The sequence below is a fragment of the Haliaeetus leucocephalus genome, unplaced genomic scaffold, assembly GCF_000737465.1.
Source record: "Haliaeetus leucocephalus isolate CR32 unplaced genomic scaffold, Haliaeetus_leucocephalus-4.0 Scaffold587, whole genome shotgun sequence".
NCBI classification, from domain to species: Eukaryota; Metazoa; Chordata; class Aves; order Accipitriformes; family Accipitridae; genus Haliaeetus; species Haliaeetus leucocephalus.
In genome coordinates this window covers 2,129,091-2,149,558 of record NW_010973023.1, presented here as the reverse complement: position 1 = coordinate 2,149,558, position 20,468 = coordinate 2,129,091, and positions in this window count along the sequence as shown.

The window sequence follows — 20,468 nt, the reverse complement described above, 5'->3', positions numbered from 1 at the left end:
GTGGGTGGGGTGTTGGGGGGGGGGGGGGGGGGGGGGGGGAAGGGTTGTTGTTTGAATATGCTATGCTTCAGCATGGTCTTGTTTGCTTTGCTTTAAACCTCTTGGCTGGCTCTGATTGAACAAATGCTTGGCTGTCTGTGTTGTTTTTCAGCTCTGTTTGTGCACCTCAGGCTGTGGTGGCTACTGGAGGGGTGGTCCTAGTTAAGGTAATGGCAGGGCTTTCTGGAGAGGAGCACAGTAACACCCGGGCTGTGAATCTCCCTTGGGGCTGGTCATGGGTGAAATATTTTATCTTTATTTCTGTGGCTTCCAATGTTGCCATCCCACTTCAGGAGTGTGGTCTTCTGAGGAGATAGCAGTATCCCACCAGTCCCTGTCTGGGCTCTGAGCAACTGTGAATCACTCATTTTTCCAAGACTCATCATTGCTTATAACTCCACTTGAGGTTGGCTGGCTGCTTTACAGGCTTTCCTGAAACTGTTATGTGGGTAATGCTGGGCAAGCAAGTAACGGGAAGCAGGAGAGGGAAGGATCTTACTCGCAACCTCTTTAGCAACACGTTTTCAGCCTGGATGGTGCCATGAGCTCCCCAGGATGAGAGCTGCCCAACCCACTGCTCTGTGACAAGACCCTGCACTCCCATAAACTGATGTCCTGAGGGTTTTAATTTCCTCTGCAATGACTAACTAATAATTTTTAAAACTTTATGTGTGTCGGTGACCTGGGATTGGGCACCAAAGGTGGTGTATTCTGCTTGCTGTCTACCAGCTTTCTATGTTGCTGCTTCATGTTTGCTTCCTATAAGTAAACTGTCCACTTCAGAGCTCTCATGTCAGGTTTTCATCACACTTCTGGAGTTTATGGCTTCAGGAGAGGTAAAGCAAAGTTGATTGCTCCCTTGCTGTTATTTTTCAGAGTGGAACAAACAGTCTCACTCCAGCAAGTTCAAACTCCTGGAGGAAGAAACACACAAAGAGGAAATCTCTCTGCTAAAGGAGCATAAAAGTCAGCGTGTCCTTAGCTTGTCTCCATTTAGTGAAGTATTTAATCACATGCCTAATGTCTAATGCGTGCCGTTAGCCCTGCTGACTTCAGTGGGATTTGGCACACACACTAAGGATGTGCAGTGTGCTCTGCTGAATCAGAACAGGCTAGCAAATGACTACCAAGAACTTGATTTGTATGTCGCATGCACACAGAAGCCTAGAAAAAGCTCTGGAAAATTGGTTTACATGGTCTTTTCCCACCTGTTGTTCTGAAAAAGGCAGATGTATGTTTTCTTGTCTACAATTGTCAGGGTTTTTTGGATTTCAGTCATTAAATGAATGGGTTAAGTCAACATTTTCAACCAAATTAGTGTGGATGACTCAGCTCAAAGCCAGCTGGCTGGTCTTGTTTAGGTTTGCCAGCTGCAAGCTGGACTTGTTTGAACCTTTGAGTTTGAACTCTGCTAGGTTCCCACTGAGCTAATAACCTGTATTACTGTGGTACTGATGCAATCCCCTTTCAAGGGGGGGGGGGAGGAGCTCTCTGCATCTGTTCAAAACAAAGACTTTGTGCTTTGACTTTGGCAATGCTTTTCCTCTCTGTATTTCACAAGCTGTCCTAGGATGTGCAGACCTGAGCTAAGCTTGTGCTCCTGTGAATCTCTGTTTGCTCTGAAGATGCTGCTGGTGGGCTTCTCCTATGACTGCTTGGGTTTGCAACTGATGATGAGCAGCTTTTCTGCTCTATACAATTGAGTTTCACATGTGGCTTATGTTTGCAGTACAGCAAAATGTTTCCTTAAGTTTCTTATTCCCCAGGTTAAATCTGCGCATGTATGTTTGTGAAGCGTGAGGCAGGCTGGATGTTACAGTTAGTGATTGAAATGGAATCACATTGAATGCAGGTAGAGTATAGGGAAGTATTGGGCTCTCTCTGTCTAGAGAAGTGTGTGTGTGCATGATTCTACACACAATACACAGATCATCTGTGATACCATATTTAGACTTTAAATATACTGTAGGTATGGAGGAGCACAGGATGTCTGTAGTGACTTAATTTAAGCACTTTTCACTCCTCTGTGCTTTTTACCAGTTAAAGATGCTTTTGTTTTCTTTTGAAATTTCTGGTTGCCACTCTTATTCAGGCACAGGTGTGTCTCGTCATATCTATATGTACACGGCACACTTCTACACATGTATGCACCTATAATACAGCACTTGCCTGTATCAGTAAATATTGGTGTGCATGTATATACACACATGTAATACTGTAAAGTTGGTGTTCATCTATTAGGGAGCACAACCATAGGGATACCACTGACAACCAAAGAGATTCTGATTCTAGACATCACACCTTGTGGAGAAAGCCTCCTTTTCCACCTGATCCCCTGTTCTTAGCAAATGTGATTAGCTGTATTTCTTACTACATCCTCACCTGAAAGGTGAATAGGTTTCTAAGGATCAGCAGTTCCTCAACTTAAAAGGCTCCCTAAAACCAGCGGTTATTTAAATCAACATCAGTAAATGACTGAACACAATGAAGTTTTAAGAGATGGGGTCAGGGAGACTGGCTGGTTCTTGTAGCACGTGCTTTTTCCTTGAAGGTGGAAGAAGTAAGAAAGGGAAAGGAACTCACAAGTTTCCCCTACCTGAGTATGAGTGCTGCAGCTAGAAAGGTCATTTCCCAGAGCAGCGTGCCTGGCTGGGAGCTAGTCTCTGCAACGTGTCTGAAGCTGCAGTCCACTTGAACTGCAGCTGGAAACCTTGCAGCAATGCAACATGCTTCTGTCCCTGCGGGACTGACAGGAAGTTTTTGGAAATCAGCACTCCCCAAATGAAAATAACTCATGTCTTGTGCCATGCCTGCTGGCTGGGGAGGTGTCCTTGGACTGGGGGAGCTGTTGGGCCACACTCATCTCCTGGAAGTGCACGGATGCACCCTACAGGAAACTTAACTTGACGTCCCACATGATTTGGCTGAACAAAGTGATCTCTGCCCTTTCCGTACTTATTTATATTTTTAGTTGACTGCATAATCTGGCCCTCTACAAAGTCCCTTCAGGAGGTCACACAGCTGAAATAATAGCTAATGAATTTTTAAAAATGATTTGGGAGTTATTAAATACTTTCTTCTTCCTTTCCTTCCCTCCCCTCAGTCCCTCTTTGGCAAAGGCTCCTGGGTTATTCCACCAGAGCACTTTCCCTTCCAGTGCAGGGCATGCTGCAAAAGCAACCTAATGTGTATGAAGGAAGAACCTGCACTCATCTCTAAGTATTTGCATGCTGCCCCCACACTAGGTAGGGCTGGAATAAGAAATTATTTCAAATAAGAAATATGGCTGAAGCGTGCCATATCACAGGAGTGCCAGAGACTAAGGGGAACTGTTGGCATTGCTTGTCCTTTCAGAGATGTCCTTGTTCTGCTCCCATTGCCTCACTTGGCTGTTTCATCTCTGGTTACGGGATGGTCTTAAATCCAGGGGATGGGGTTCTTGGACTTTTCCGGTATTAAAACATCCAAACTATTCCCTTCTATGCTCCATTAATGAAAGAAGCTGAGTTTATTCCTTTCAGTGGAGCCATGCCTGGTTACACAAGCTAGGCTCTGACTGCAGAAATTGGTGGTTTGTACCTGTTCTGGGGGAAATCTGCTCCACTCTTCCATATCTGCAAAGATCTTCCCATGTGTGTGGGCTGTGGATGAGATGCTTAGCTTTTGGGGGCTCACTGCCTGGCCAGGGGGTCACCTCTGATGAGACCCAGCCAAGTCACCTTGTTGGCTGAGGATTGCTCCTAGGCACAAGAGAGCCAAGGTAATGCCTGTGCGCTGCCTTTCCGGCAAAGGGAGCTGTGGTCTAGTTCAGGGACCAGAAATGTCTGTGGAGATGGCCTGGGCTAATGCAGTAGCAGGACATGTAAGGGCTGTTCTGAACCGGCTTGTGTCTTCTGGACTTCAGCTGTATACTTCAAATATGAAAATGTTGCTTTATCCCTACTTATATTGGTCTTGTATGTTATGGATTTAAGTTTTTCCAAGAGATTCAAAGAGCAACTAAATGATAAAGAATCTCAGACAGGAACATAGGCTGGCATTCTCAAAAGGATCAAGGAAACTTAGTACTTTAAAAAAAAATCTCAGCTCTGGAGTGGCCCTAAATCTCTTTGGCCTCACCTCTCAGCTCCAGTCTGTTCATTGGACCTTGTCACTTCCCTAATAACAGATCAGAGGAAGGTAGTCTTGGCTGTTTGAAGGCCAAGTTCAGTGTGATGCTCTGGTGGGGAGTGGGCACTTGCACAAAGCGAGGGTGAAATAGTTTTATCATGCTTCAACTCAATGGTGTTTGACCATGTTAATCATGATCAGACAAAACAGCCTGGCTCCTTGCTGGGTGGGGAGCTGTGAAACCATCAGGGTGAGTTTTGACCTACCCCAGATTTGGTAGTAGATAAGAGCTGGGGACCTACTGCTCCCATTGGAGAGCTGGTGGGGGCTTCAGCTCAACTTTGGGTTAAGGTTGGGACCAGGGTGGGAGAGAAAGTGGGGATACTTTCCTAGTATCCTGCAACCAGTCTCCGGGAACCCTGTTTACGTCGTTCTTCCTTCCCTGTTTTTTGTACCCCTGGAGGATGTGTAGGTGTGAAAAGGGTGTTGCTGTCTCCAGGGAGTCTTTCTGCCTCCAGCCTGTCTCTTGACCTTGATGCTCATGGCAGGTCTGGCTGCTCTCTCTTCATCCCAGTCACCGTGCCTGCAACTTCCATGTGGTGCAGTGCCGTGGTCTGCACAGCAAAGTGGAGATCCCCACTGTGAACAGGCTCCTCATGTTAGGGTGATGCCTTGTCAGTCTTAGCCTCCCTTTCTGATAAATCCCAGCTTAAGCTGCTCATTCTGCCTGTTGCTTCTTCCTCAGCCTCTGAGGCCCTTAGCTTCCTCTGCTTCTGGTCTGCTCCTCTTTCCTCCCCCTCAACTCCCTTTGCTCCATTTATGTTTTGCACCATCACTTGCCTCTGCTGAAATGAGAGCATGGGAGATGATCCCAGCTCTTGGTTCTGATTTCCTCAGCTTTGTGTTGTGCCTTCTCCCAGTTCTGGGCTCCCTGCTGTCTGTCAGGCTCAACTCAATACCAGCAAAGGATAGGCAGATGTATGTGAGCACACGTGCTCCTGGCAGCTCTCTATATCACTGATCACACTTCTTGAGGCTCCTCCTCACAAAAGGCTTCAAAAGCAGCACGAAATTCTCCTCCCATGTAATCAGTGTGAGTTTGTCCTGCCTTGGAGGAAGCTGATGCTTAAATCCCCTCTACTCCCCTCCCAGCACCAGGCATCATCTCTTACAGTTACATTGCAAAAAGGTGCATCCTCCCAAGGTCTCGTCCTACTTCTCAGGAGGGGCTGCAGCATTGAGGAGAATCCTGCAGTTTTGTGGCTATCTGTAGCAAGCAAATGCCAGTGTGTTAGGATCTACAGCAAAGGGGAAAAAAGGAATAGATGAAGGCACAGAAACACATCTGAAAATGTCCACAATTTGGGAACACTGCTGGCTGAACACCTGTAATGCAAAAATCTTGATGTTTTCTGCTTTCCTTTCTTCACCAGAAACCTCTCTTGCTGTTGTGGTGTCTAGCTTTAGCCCTGCTTTATTGGTATTTTATTAATGTCCCATGTAATTTTTTAATGATGCTATTAACAGAGCATGTAATGTCTTATTTAACGAATTAATATAGTATTTTAAATAGGCTATGTTTCTAGTCTTTGGACTTTAGGTGGAAAAGCTTGAACACATGATCTTTGAAGAGTTCAAAACTAGCAAAAAGAGCTTGAAGTATGGTTTCTGAAATCCTGTCTCGGTTCCTGTCTGATGTGGGGCCTGGCAGCTGCCTGGGAATGGGGAGGAACCAGGGGCACAGGCTGTTCAAAGCTGCAGAAACACAAGAGGGCTTTCACAGCAAGGTGGAGAGAAATGCTCCAGGCATCAGTGTGATTTTTAACAAAGGAATTCAGTCTTGGATTCAACAGCAGTTGTCACTCTTGTACACATGGAAGTGAGGAGGGTTGCATCCCTGATCTAGGAAGTCAGAGGAGAAAATTAGTCCAAGAGATGTTTGGGTCTGGGTTATTATCCATCAGCACTATGCAGGCAGTTCTGTGTCTGCCCTGAGTTTTACATCTGTGGGCTGACCATAATGGTGACTTTTTTTTTAAATGCATCCCCATCTCTGCAAAATCTCTGATGGTTTGTGGACCACAGCAGTGCTGATTTAAAGCATGCCTAAATATTTAAGGAAAGTCTGATTTATGCTGTAAATGCTTGCTCATCAGTTTTCCTTTTAATCATTGCAACTGTTGGGACTCTAAAGCCCCCTTGGCTCCCCTGGTCACTTTGCATGGCTTTTTAGCAATTCTACTTTAATTGGAGACCTTGGGATGGCTCTGGCCCAAGTGAACTCCTCAAGATCCTTGTGCAGTATTCTCCTGGTGGTACCCTGAGATCAGCAGATGCTGGCCTTTCTCTCAACTCCCACTCAGTGCCTCAAATCCCAGGGAAAGCTCTCCTTCCGCTGCTACACCCTGCGCTTTGAAGACAAAAATGATTCAACAAGATCTTGGGGGCTTGTATGGTTCAGCTGCCTTCAAAAATTCGCAGGGGTTTCCAAAGCTGAGATAAGGACACCTCCATGCACAGACTGCTCAGTGTCTTCAGTGCCAGCCCTCTGCAGAGCTTCCTCAACATTGCATGCATACTCTGCCTGCTTAGTAAGACTTGTCTGCCTGTGGTAAAGCTAATTCTCCCATCTATGCTCTGGTCTACCTGTACGCTATGCCTGTTTGCAATTATGCACTGAGCTCTTCCTGAGTTACACAGCTGAGATGTCCTGTGCCTTCAGCCTGGTGCTTCTAGCCCCAAAAAGCAGCAACCAAACCGCCTGTGGATAAATAATTTGGGATTATAATGGACATGTTGAGCCTGTGCAACTCCAAGGAGTGTCTGGGTGCAAACCACTCTCCTGCACAAAGTGGGTGCTGGTGCCTGTTGAACCAGAGTCTTACTACTGGCTTCGGCAGGAGCAGGCTTTGGGCTGTATTTTCTTTTTTCCCTGTGCCACGGCTGTGCGGCCTCCTGCCGCTTGTTTGGAAAGTTGTTGCTCGCCTTTGCCGCATTGTGCTGCCTGGAGCAGTTCCCGGAGAGCAGCACAGTCTGCTCTCTTCGTTATCTGCTCCGCTAATGCATGTGCCTGCCTCTTTGCCTTTCATGTCTGCTGCTTTTTCTCCCCCCCCTTCCCCATCTTTAGGTCACTTGTTTTGGGTCACTTTTTTTCTTGGTACTAACTCCACTGCAGGGTTTTCCAGACTTGTTGCTTTTCTGACTCTGGAGGGTTGTTTTGTTGGCCAGAATACAAAAGGTTAAACAGTTTGGAGAACTTTATTTACTGCTGAGGTAGGTTTCTAAATCAACAGTAGGTCGTGTAATGGAGTGACTCACAGAGCTGCTTAACCTTTTTCCTTCCTTTTTGTCTCTCTCCAAATCTGAAGCACACATCTGCAATTTAGATCGCTGAAATAAGAAGCTGTGAAATGCAAATAAATTGCTGTAGATAGGCTGCTCAGCCTGGCCCCGGTGCAGAGCCAGTTTCCATTTGGCAGCAGTCAGATCCCTCTGGGATGCGAAAAGCACCTAAAAATACAGGGTACCAGGAGGATGTTCTGCTCTGTGAGGGGACAACCAGCAAGGAGGTTGCACTGGCTGGGAGGCACAGGGCTGGGCAGAGAAAAACCAGTCTGGTTGCATGTCTCTACAGGCACTTTTTGTAGGAAGGTCCTATCTCCTGTGGAGGTTACAAGGTGGGCAGGCAGCAGGCACTCAGAGGTAAAGTATTAGCATTCGCTTTTCAGAGGGAAAACTGCGGCACCATCCATCAACCAAAAGTGCATGGGCAAGTTGGGTCTGAATGAGGAGTAGATTCAGCCTGGCCCCTTCATATAGGGCACAGTGGAGATGAGTGTCCCCAGGGTGGGCTATGAGTGCAAGGAGAGCAAAGCTGCTGGCCCCATTGCATCAAATGGCATGGGATAACAAAAGAGCTGCTGTCCTTACAATTAGCCCTGAGGCTCTGGTATAAACTGCCCTAACGAGGGACCTTGGCTAGCTGGCCAGAGCAGAGCCAGCCCCAACACCCCATAGCACTCGGGGTGCAGGTGTGCATATTCCCCACGAAAAGCAGCAGTGTGACATGGGCTGGAGGTGAACAGAGCAGATGGGAGCAAGTGTGGGGGCTCCTTCATCAACCATCTTCTCTGCAGAGGCTCCCACTTTGCTGTCCTGCAAAACACCCTGTTTCCCAGCAGCCAAGTGTATGGTTATAGACCCTCCCCTCCTTTTTCCCCAGCAGCAAAGCAAGGGTGAGACATCTCCACTCCCAAACTGCAACCAAAACCCCACACTTCTGTTCAGCAGCTCTTGGTGATTCTCTTCTAAGAAATTTATGAAACGGCCATATTTTGGGGTTTGTCCCTCTCATGTTCCTAACCTACTATCTTGATTATGATCCTGAAAGCTCTCCTGTGCTGTTTTCAGGTATCTCATCTTAAAATGCAGATTTTGAGCAGGGGCTGCTAGGCAAACTGGCTCTGCTGGGGCACAGCTGGGTCTAGCCCTGTGGGTACAGCACCTCAGTGGGGCTCAGATTGTTAGTGTGCACCCCAACCTTTACATTTTAAAGGAGTTCAGTTCCTCAGGGAAGGGTAGATGCTTTCTGGTAGACCCGTGGGTACCAGCAGCTGGCAGTGATGCTCATTGTATCCCATGCCTGCACTGTGTTTGCTGAGGTGCTGGTAGAAACGGGCTGCATCCTGGCAGGGGTTTGTCATGCTGGTACAACCTCATTGATTTAGTTGCTATTGTGTGTTACAAGTTGTGATGTAAAAAAAAAAAAATTGCTTATTCAGGGTGCAACCTGCTGTTCCTGGCTGCCAGCCCACGAGATTTTTTGCAGTCACGTACAGGGTATTTGTATCCACCATGCTGCAGGGTGGCATGCCGTGGTTGCAGGATTAGGGCCTCCCTGCAAGGAGGCCTGGAAGGCTTGGGAGAAGTTTTTTCCTGTGTTTAGACCACAAATTACTTTGCTCTTGAAGCCTACCAATTCTATGAGGTTTTCACTAATGAAAGGACTGCACTGCATGACCGGCTTGGAATAATCTTTTAAAATTTTGGTTGTTTATTGAAGTGGCTATTGATAAAGGAATGGATTAAACCTGTACTTGTTTTGTTTGGAGCTAATCTAAAATCTTCTATTAAGATGAGGACAGTACAGCTTTAATCATATACATAGAAAAACACACCAGAGAAAGTAATGAGATTTTTTTTAAAACACAGTTATTCTATATAGAAAGAGTACGTTGACAACTGTCTGAGCATCAGCTGGTTGATGTGCATGAAAAAGGTTATTTCCAAGAATCTGAGCTACAGCACTTGCAGCTTAGCTTGTCTGTGCCTGCTGCATGGATCTGCCAAACGCTTTTGATCAGAAACTGCTGCACAGTGTCAGTGAATACTGCTCATCATCAATGTCAGTGAATACTGAATGCCCCTTGCAAGGCAAAACGTTTCACCTTGAATTACATGGCTGGCAAAGCAGCAGGCAGCTGCGTCTGCAATGTGGTGGAAGTGCCTCTGATGCCATTTGGTGTTCTGACTCTACATTAAAGAACCTGGGAGGCTATTGTTCTCATGATCACTGTTGTGGGATGTGCTCAGTGCAAAATGTGGGTCTTCCTTGGTTTGTGCAGTGAGGCAGCTCCTGGCTGCTCCCAGAAATGCTGTGTGCTTCCTGTTAGACATACATGAGATGTGCCCCTTGGATGCAACCTCAAACCCACCTTACTCTTTAGTACAGTGTATCCTGCCCTCTAGTGCCAGATGATGCTGAGTCAGCAAGAGCCAAAGGAGCAAGCTGTGCTGTGCTCCTGTGACCTTCCACCTTTTTCATCAAGCAGGTCTCTGAACCTGGGGAAACTGCTAATTATGGGGCTGCTAGGTTAGGCAGAGCTGCTAAATATGTTTCTGCATCATCAGGATGTTTGTGCAACAGTTTGGGGACTGGGTACCTCAGCATGGCTTTGGAGCAATCACAGTTCCTTGGAAGTATCTTTTGGAGATGTTTTCAAGAAAAATGAATTTTGTGATAGAAATAGGAATACCTGTGGCAGGCTATGTGAAAGAAGGCTTTGGAGGTCAGAAGGTTGTTTCACTGAGGAGCTTAAAAATAGATCTTGAAGCCTGGGGAGTGCTTGGTCGTCATGTAGGGGACAGATAGAGCAGGGATAACACCTGGAAAGAGGTCTCTTGCTTTTCTCCAAAAAAAAGTAAGAATAATTTTCTGTTGAAAAAGAAATCTGAGAGCCTTTCATTTTGTTACCCACTCTGCTGGGAGGGGAGCAGAGGTTTCCCCCAGCCATTGCCTGGGACTCACAGGAATGCTCCCAGTGGGTATCTGCTGTGAGCCAGGCACAGCCCATCGGTGCCCTCAAAGCTCCTCCATGCTCATCGCATCTCTTTCCCTCCTACTGATGTCACCCTTCCCTCCTGCTATTTTTTAGGACCCCACCAGGCAAAAGCTTGAAGATTTGCAATGCAAGGACACAGGCTGTCGTGGGCTGGTCCTGGCTGCAGAGCTGTGCGTGCCTCCAGCTGGGCAGGATCGGACCCACCGGGGGTTTTGCACAATTTCCTGGGTTATTTCAAGCTGTTGGGGGAGGTCCAGCCATGGGAGTGCTGACGGGGCCATGAATGGGAGGGGCAGGCGGCTTTTTTGTATGCAGGCAAAGCTGCAGAAAACAGAAAAAACAGTTTTTTATAAACTACTCTCCTCCTTCCCTGTCCCCTCGTCTCTGATCAGAAACACTGGAGACTGGGGAAAGGGGAGGGGGAAGAAACCACAACACAAAACGCAAACCCTGAGAGGTCACCCATAGTTTTCCTCTGATGAACGGCAGAGTGTGAGTGCTGGCGTAGCTGTTAGGGTGGGTTTGTTTCTTTAAGGTGTCTCCCAGAGGGAGGATCAGCAAAATGCAATGTGGCAGCTATGGTAACTCCTCTTGGCTTTCAGCACAGCCCTTGCTGATCGCACAACTTGCTAGTGAAGAAGGTACAGCTGTCCAGGCCTTGGCAAGGAGTCCCATCCTCTGCTTGCTGCCAAATGCTGGGGTTTTTTTTATTTTTATTTCTTAGTTTCCTAAGAAAATGAAAATGGAAGGAACAGCCTCATCTGCCTCTCAGCCCCATCCGATGCCTCCTGGACCTGCTGGGGTAAAGCCTGAGGGTGCTACATCCCTATGTGATGCTGGGATGTTGGCAGCCAGGGAGGTGGAGAGCCCAAATTCGAGGGCTCCTGTCCTACTGTGAAATGCTGGGGCTGGGGGGTGACCAGGGTTAATGGCTGGGGTCCCAGCGGTGTCTGCAAAGGGCTGAGTGCTTGGGTTGGATCTGTGTTCAGGGCTGGTTTGTCTTTCCTGGTGTGGACATCCCCATGCCACGGCCAGCTCATGTGCACACCTGCAAGAAGTGAACCAGCTGGAACTGGTGAGCTTGCCTGGGGCAAAAGCCTTGCTGTGTGTTGCACCACTGGGCCAACAATTTTCCTGAGTCACCTCCCTGATTGTGCCATGGCTGTGGAGCTGCAGGCACCTCATCGGCTGTGTTTGCACCTACGAAGCATGGTGCAACAATTCAAAACTCTCCAGTGTCCCAAATAGTCCCAGCAACCAAATTCCCTACAAAGCTTTAGGCACTGAGTCCTGGCCTGGGCTCCCTGCAAGAGGTCCAGGAAGCTTTCCCCTCTTCCTCTCCCTCGTTGCATCCACCGTGGCTGTGTTGGCCCTTGCCTCCCAAAGCACGTTTGGGCTATAATGGCCTTGTCCCATGAAAAAAGACTGTGCTCAACTCCAGGACGTGACCGACACCACCCCATCCCCAGGAGCTTGCCCCGTGCATGCAGCCTACACTGCTGTGGGAATTCTGTATGGTCCCTATAGCTTGTCTGCACCAGGGGCTCCTGCCAGGCCCCAGGGACAAGTCAGCTGTGCCAACAACACAGGCAAACACCCTTTCCATGGGGAGGATGCAGTTTGCAAGACCTCTTTAACATGCAATGTTAAGACAGGCTCGTACTGGAGTTGCGCAGCACAGGGTGCAGCAGCTCGCACGGACAAGCTGCATGTTCGCATACAACGGGAAAGCTCGCATGGAATTGCTTTCCTGGGGTTCTCCAAGCTTCTTTGTCAGGCTGGGTCTGCTAGTGTGGTGTGGCACGGCAGAAACAACGAAAAAGCCCCTTGTTTTGAAGTATTTTGGCCGTACGTGCAATTTTAAGGATGTGACTGAAATGAAGAGCTGAAGGGCAGACTGGTCAGTGCGGTGGATGAGTAATGCAAGGGGGGACCCTGTGGACTGCCTATCTAGAAAGAGGTCTTGTAATTTAAAATAATGCAGATGTTGCTAGAGGTGTGTGAGAACTTGTGTAGTAGCATTTAAATGAAAGATTAAGAAAGAATGGCACTGGGGAACAAAAATACATCGCAACCGATTTGCACAGCTGGTGAAATTATGGCATTAGGAAACAGCGCCGAACGTGCTGTAAACAGGAGGTTTATTTTCCGTAGGAGCAGGGATGAGTGGGCAGATCTAAAACATACTCAGGACTTCTCATACCTGCTCAGGCATTATGTGGTACTTATAAAAACCTTTCTAACTGCAGCAGAAAATGAACCAATAATGATATGTTTGAGAACAGTAAACCAGTATCAAAAAATGGAAATATATTTGAAGACTGTTGCTTTTCAAGCCAGATATTTCTCTTTCATTCTGACATAATTCACAGCTAAGAAATAGCTACAATTTTCAAAGCCGCGTCTTTTTCCCTTTGGCTCCTCAACCACTTTAAAATATGTACTTTTTGCCACCCACCAAGAATGAAAGTATTGCCTGATTTACAAAATAACAGTGCTTACAAGTAAAATTTTCAAATTAACTCAGTCCTATTGAAAATTGACATGTTTTGAGCTCCGAATTCATGGCTGAAAATGCTACCCCGTATCCCCAGCCTTCTGGGCATGTGGCATTGGCTTGGGGGTACCTGTAATTATATTTTGGGGGTGACAGGATCTTTTTGTGGTGCTCTCCACTACTAATTTCCCTGGCATGAATGCATAAACCAGTGGTGAGTTACTCCTTTGCGCACATTAAGTTATCGCAGGATGTATTGATCAATAGGTTGTGCAGCTTTAAAATTTCTGCGGCAATTGCTGGAAAGGGATTCTCTGATCTCCCTTGCTCTTGAGGCACAAACTGTGGCTTGAATGGTTCAAAACCCAGTACTCTGAACCACCTCTCTGCATCAAAACCCAAGTGCAAGCTCACCATGTCTCTACGGAGAAGGTGGTGAGAAAGCAGATGCTCAGCCACGCTCCCGTTCCCCTGCAACAGTGAACATTTCAGACCCATACGGTATAAAAGAAAGATTATTTAATGCTGGTAATAACAGGACTCTCTGAAAGCCCTTCTCATGGCAAAGGATGAAAAACATCTCGCAAAATATCTGGTTGTTCAGTGCATAAAATCCCACTGAGCTGGAAGAGAGCTTTGAATGGAGAGATTGCAGGGTCGTGCCTGAAGCATCGTGCTTGCGATTAGAGGCAGGAAAAAGGACTCAGTGATATTAGAAATTTCCTGAGGTCATCAGGCAAAATAATTTTTTTTTAACAGATGCAGAATAGCCATCTCATCTAATGCATGAAAATACACATTAACATGTCTGCATAGATTTTTTTTTTTTTTTCCTTAAGACAATATTATCTCATCTGGCCTGCTTTTATCACGTAGTTTTATGCCCCGGTATCTTACTGGGAAGTTTCTGTGGTGGTAATTCCCTGATACTCCCAGAGGCACTGCCATAGCTGAAAACTCCCTGGTTCTGTGCAGATGCTCTGGCATGGGCTTAATTCCTGCCACCCGCCCCACACCATGGCACCCACTGATGCCTCGTGTGCCACAGCCTGCTGGGCAAGCTTGCCTGTGCATTTCGGGGGGGGGAAAAGACTTAAGCTCACAAGAGTTGGCAAAAGGAACCTGTGCGGTGCAACTTAGTGTGTATGTGGCATGGAGGTGGTGCTGGGCATCCCGGTGGGAAGCGTGCAAGAGGGATGAGGAGGCAGTTGCTCAGTTTTGACACATGAAAAAGCTATTTTCCCCATCCTAACTCCTTTGATTAACAGTTTGATTGTGCCCCAGATGCTTTTCTCCTGGGAGCCCTGCTGTGCCTGTAGTGACGCTGATAAGAGGGGGTATTGCTCATATCCAGCAATGTGCTCCTGAGGAGGACGGCATCCCACTCTGCCCCTGCGCTTGGGGTGGGTAGCATTGCCAAGCACCCATGGATGCTGGAGCTTCTCCTGCACCATGCCGTGCGCGCAGCTCAGCCTGTGGCATCACTTTCCCCCAGGGTCTTTGCTCTGAACACCCAGGGAGGAGCTTATAACTTTTTCTTAAAAGGGCAGAGCTTATATAAGTGCTATTATAGATATTTCGTCCTTGGCAGAGGCGCATGGCAGGCGCAGTGGGATGGGGCTGTTTAGATATTGAAAGGAAAGTGGTGAAATGCAGAGGGCCGGCAACACCGTTTCATTGCTGGTCCTCTGTATTTCACCGCTTTGCTTTCAACAATTAAAATGCCATTTCATTGCTTCTCTGTCCTGAGCACCTTCATGGTGGGTTTTTTGTGCTGTGGGGTGAGCATGGTCCCGACAGCATCCGTGGGGTGATGACACAGGGCTATCGGGGTGCTGCAGTGCTCCCCAGGCGTGCTTTCTGCAGAGGGATTAAAGTCCGCTCTTGTTCTTAACTGAAGATAAACAGCCCTATTACAAATGGCAAACTGTATGTTGGGAAGCATAGGCCTGTTTGCCTTTTTCCTGAGTCTGCCCTTATTTTTTGTTGGTGTTTTTATTAACATCCCCATGTTTTTTCTGAGCTTCCCGTCCCAGCCAGGAATTTCTTCTAATGAGCCATATTACACAGTGAGATTTCACCATGGTGCATGTGAAACATGCCATAAGGGTCAGTCTTAAATATGCATGCTTGTGGCTGTGCAAGATCCCTCTGGCAGATTAATTTCATTAAGGAGCTTGGTGTTGGGGACACTGGATGTGGATCTGCCGGGGAATCCCCCAGCCATGGAAAATGCTGCTTTCTGCATGAAAGCTTCTCCCTGGCTCCATCCAACCCTACTGAATTTTACCAAGCTGGATCAGCTGGTTTTTGTTTTTTTGGTTTTTGGCTTTTTTTTTTTTTTTGACAGGAGCCTCAGTACAGCCATGATTCCCCCACCCTTAGCTGAGCAGTTAGGTTTATTTACATTTAAGCACAATCATATTATTTTTAAAGGAGGCCTGAACAGCTTAAACTGAAGGCATAATCACATAAATTACTGCATGAGGATTTTTGGTGGCTAAATTAATCCAAAACCTAATTCATACATTTTAAAGCGTGCATTTGGCAGGTCTAATATCTCTTAAGGAAATGGATAAAGTTGCTTCTTGCGGGTGGCAGTTAACAAGGCAAAACTATCTTATTAGGAATTCAATTAAAGCTAGTACAGGCTTACTGGACCTCTTCCAGTAAATATATATCAAGCTGAACCAGTAGACATCTGTCTTCCCCCCCACTTTTTGTTTTCCAAGCTTAAAGGTTAAAAGATGGAGAGGAGAAGATGGGGGGAAGAGGAGGGACTATAGCTCACTTCTAGCTCACCATACAGTTCAGGGCACAAGGGTTATTTTCTTTTTGATGTCTGATTGCTGCCGCAAGCTGAGCAAGACTGGGTCTGCCTAACTCCCATCCCTGGCTGAAATGCAAAAGCCAAAAAAAAAAAAAAAAATAATCCCAAATCTCGTGAAGGCTCGCAAATGAAGCCCCTGGGGTAGGTCTGGAGGTGCCCCGCTGCTTCCTTTCTGGGGGGAGCCCAGCGCGGGCAGGATGAAAGCCTGCGCATTGACAAACGCCCACTGGTTGCTGGTTTGGGAAAGTTTCTGGGCTGCCTCTCCTGGGTTCCAGTTCAGAGGATTAGATCAAAACGCCCTTTGCACCCAAAAGACTCAGACCCTGGGGAGGTCGGTCCAGAGAGATCAGGGATCTAATGGCCTCTTTGAAACCCTCTGCTAGCGATGGGGGTCAACAGTTGTTGTTGCTTATTTAACATTTTTATGAGTGGTACCGAAAGCCTCCCTGTCCCATTTGCATCCTCCTCCACCAAGGTCCTTCTGTCTCCAGGTTCCTGATGTTGCTTCCTGTGATGTCATGCCTCATTTTTTGAGGAGAAAGGATGATTTTTTTTTTCCTCCCCTTCCCAATGGAAAACCCTCCTTACTGCTAAATGCCAAAAGCCTTGACCTCTAAGGGTGACAGATCGTGGAAAAAGTTCAAAGGGAGATCCTCTGTTTTACCAGTCAACCCACCCAAAAAAAGCCCTGCTTTAATGCAGGAGGAGAGGCACATCCCAAAGAGTTACCAGAGCCCCAATCCCCATCTTGCATGCCCGTCCACACGCACACAGAGAAAATATAAGCGCCAGCAGTGCCAGGGAGGTTGAGCACAGCCTAACAAAGAGCCCAGCTGAGGGTGTGCTTGCTGGACAAGAACCTCTTTGCTGCTTAACTGGCTCCCCTTGCTGGGAGAAGGACAAGGGCATTGCAAAAGCTGGCCCTGATGGCACATTTGCTGTGCCCTGGCATGGGCTGCCTGGACCAGCTGCCATTGGCCGGGTCTGGTGTGGAAGTGGTTAAAGAGATGGGGATGAGGGGAAGGGCTGCCTTGCTTTGATTTATTGGCTGGCTGAGATAATTTACTTGTGTATGATTAGTTGTTGTTGCTGAGTGGTCATCTTCTACAACTACAAATCTAATTAAATGCTGCGGTGCCTAGAGTCTTTTTTTTTTTTTCTTTTCCCCTGGCAAATATTTCTACAGTTTTAATTCTTGAGAACTAATCATTAATTAGCACGAGGCTGCCAGTATCCAGCTGGAGGACTTCTTGTTTTTCCTCACTTCCAAATTTGCCTAAGAAGTAAATCATAATCAAAGGTGTATAGCACTTTCCAAGTTGCTTAGAGCAACCCACTGAGATGTCTGATGGGATCATCAGCTAGCAAGGAGCAGCAAGGTCGCTTGGAGCCAGCTGAGGATCTGGCCCAGTGCATTTTTCATGGCACAGCACTTGATTTTAATCAGCTTTTTTTTCCCCCCTTCCTAATCTTCTGCAAAGCCTGGGGGTGGGGGAGGAAGCTACCCAAAATGTGTGCTTTCCTCGACCAGCATCTGTAATTCCCTGATTACGTGTCGAGCTCGCTTTGTGCTTGGGGTTGTGGTGGCATTCCCTTACATGTTCATGGCCTCATCAAACTATTCCTATGGCTCTACAGCAAGACATAAATTCGGGAGATTTCAGGCTTGGAGATTTCAAAGTCATGCTGAACCACATGGAAATGATTCTCAGAGCTACAGCTATAAAAATAATTATATTGCTAGTGGGAAAGAGTGACAAGAAATGTCCCCAAAAGAGATTTCAGTGGTAGTTACAGGATCTGTCCTGGCTCTGTAAGAGGCTGCTGTGATCTCCAAGGCTAATTTATCACCGCTACCTATAACTCTATGAAATATGCCCCCAAAAGCACTGAAGGAAGGAACATGAAGGGAGGTTGCAAAGGAGAAGCATTGCAATCTTCCCCTTTGTTTTAATGAGAATGCCTCATATGCTTTTAAAATTACAGCTACTCTGTACAGATGACCAGTGTGAGGATGACTAATTTGGAGGCAAATTAGGTCTGCTTAGCTGAAATGTATGCCTTGACTGTTCCCTTAATGACCCTTCAATGCACATCCCTCCCGACAGGACTTTTACCGCAGCCCTGGCTCCAGCGGATTAAGTAATAACATGCTTTTGCTGCTCTTCTAAGCAGTCCTTCAGTTTTGATCCAACATTTTCCCTCCACCATGCATGTCTCTAACTCTTTATGATCAGCAATTAGTTTATATGCATCTAGCCCATGGCAGATTTGTCTTTTGCATGTCTCCTTCTCCGGAGCGTTTTCCTTGCACCCTCTCTTTGTAAAAGGTCTCTGAGCCTGAGCGTTTTCTGGCTGACTGCAATGTACTTGGTGTCTGCTGTGTAACAGATTTATTCTTTCCCAAGAAAAGACAGGAACATAAACAGAAGATCCAAAATGCATTTTGCTGGGCTTTTAAATGTACTAAGATGAACCCCCTCCCGCTACAAGCCTATTAATGTAAATACCAAACTTTACAATCCTTCCTGTCAAGGAAACGTATTTACATTTTTCTAAGGATGCGTATAGAAAAATAGGGCTTTGGGAACAAAAAGGGCTTAGTTCTAGTGTCACAACACCCCCAGTTGACTGTACTGCTCTCATGTACTATAGAATTAGGTTGTTCCCAGGGCCAGCAGAGATAACATCTGTTTGCTTCTTTAAGGACCAAATGAAATAAGATGCTAGCATTTTATACTGGAAACAGCCCTGGAAGTCTGAAGGGGCAATAGTAAGAGGGCTGCGTATCACACGCGCCCATTGCATGCGGCTTGCCCAGCACAAAAATGATGGGAAAGGTGGTATTAGGGCCAGTGCCAGCCCACGGGAGGAAAAGGGCTCATCCCAAGCCCTGCTGCAGCGAGTGGGAAGAAGGGGCTTGCTGGGACACTGGTCTTACTGGCACGGGGGTTAGGGCTACATTGTCCTTTACACTTTGCTGATGCTCCTGGCATCCTGGTTGGACAGGATTTTTCCTACTAAATGGAATATCAGGAAACATTTTCTTTTCTCCTGGATTTTTTTTTTTGCAGTTTATAGCATCTTCAACATTCTGAAGGAAAAAGAGAAAGGTGGCTCCAAGGGAAGGGGCACAGGTGCTGGGGATGTGGATGGATGGGGAGATTTGGGGGAGGAGGGCTTTGCTTCTCATGTCTGTTGAAACATCCTATTGCACTAATTGAAGTGCAAAGCTGTGCCTGTTTCTCTTGAAACTACCGGAGTAAGTTGTCTGTAATTACGTGGAACAGAACAGGAAAACCTCTCATGGCCAGAGGAGCGAGCAGCAGTGACCTGCTGGTGTTCACAAAGGCCAGGTGGCATTTTACCAGTTCCCAAGGCTCTGATTTTCTAATCAAAAAGCTCCTCTGATTTTTATGCAGCCAAAAGGGAATGACCGTTCCTCCAAGGAGAAAACCTTTCCTTGCCTATCTCTCCCCAAAACCCAGGGAAAAGGGAGGGCGGCCACAGCGATCCAGCCTGAACGGCACTCACCCCTTTGTGCTCACACAACATTTGCAGTGCTTGCTACTCCCTAGGAAAGGCAGGAGCTGGTCCCAAATTCAGATAGCTATTTCTTAAGGTTTGGGGGTTTTTTTGCCACCAAGACTGCACAGGCTGCTCCCGTTATGCATAAAAACTCCTCTGGTGGGGACAGACCCATGCAGAAGTCCATGTCACGCCATCCAGCTAAGTTTGCCCATTTTAGAAGGTTTCTCGAGGATCTTGTCACGTTTTTTGGGGTTTTTTTGCTGGCAGACATAATTTTTGTCGCCATAAACGATAGAATTTGACACCGCACCACACCAGGCCATTTGTCAACAACGTTTTCAACAGTTCAACCGCACGCGTGTACATGCACACACAGGCACAGAAAGGAGAGGCAAGGGGGAAAGTCCGGGGCCTCAGGGAAAGGTGGCCTTCCTCTATAAGGCATGCAAAGACAGAGCAAAGAGCCACCTCTAACCACCGGGCTGGAAGTCGCGTTACGGCAAAGACGCCAAATACCGATTCACTCTGCAGCAAACTGAAAACGCATTGGGGTTTGGCTCTACGTCATGGTTTTTCATGCAGTCCGAAATGTTACTCGCAATTTCTTTTGGGTAGGGACAATCTGAACATCTACATGTACAATCTGCCTCGTCAGAGCAATGCTAATAATAATTCAACTGACAGTGACTTTTAAATACGGTTTAAAAAAGCGGGTTTTGCTGCTAAAGTACTGTGTGATAGAGAGGAATGGTTGTATATTAGATAACAGTTTTAAAAACATCATTGACTAATGGCAGCACATCATTTGGGAAACAACAGAATAAATGCATTGTTCCATCCCAGCACTTTACTATTCAGCCAATCTAAACTGCTGAAGAAATACGTGTTCAGGACATTTTACATCTGTTTTTGACAAGAAGCCTGGGGTTTTGCGTGTGTGGGTTTTGGTTTGTTTTGTGGGTTTTTTTTTAAATCTATTGCTGCAGTTTCTTTAGCTAGATTAGCATAGGAAAAGGCGCTCATATAAATGGGGGGTTTATCCTTTTAAAAAGCAACTCGACTTCAGCTTTTTGCAGTTGAAATTAGGGCATATGAGGCAAAAAATAGTAACACCAGCAAT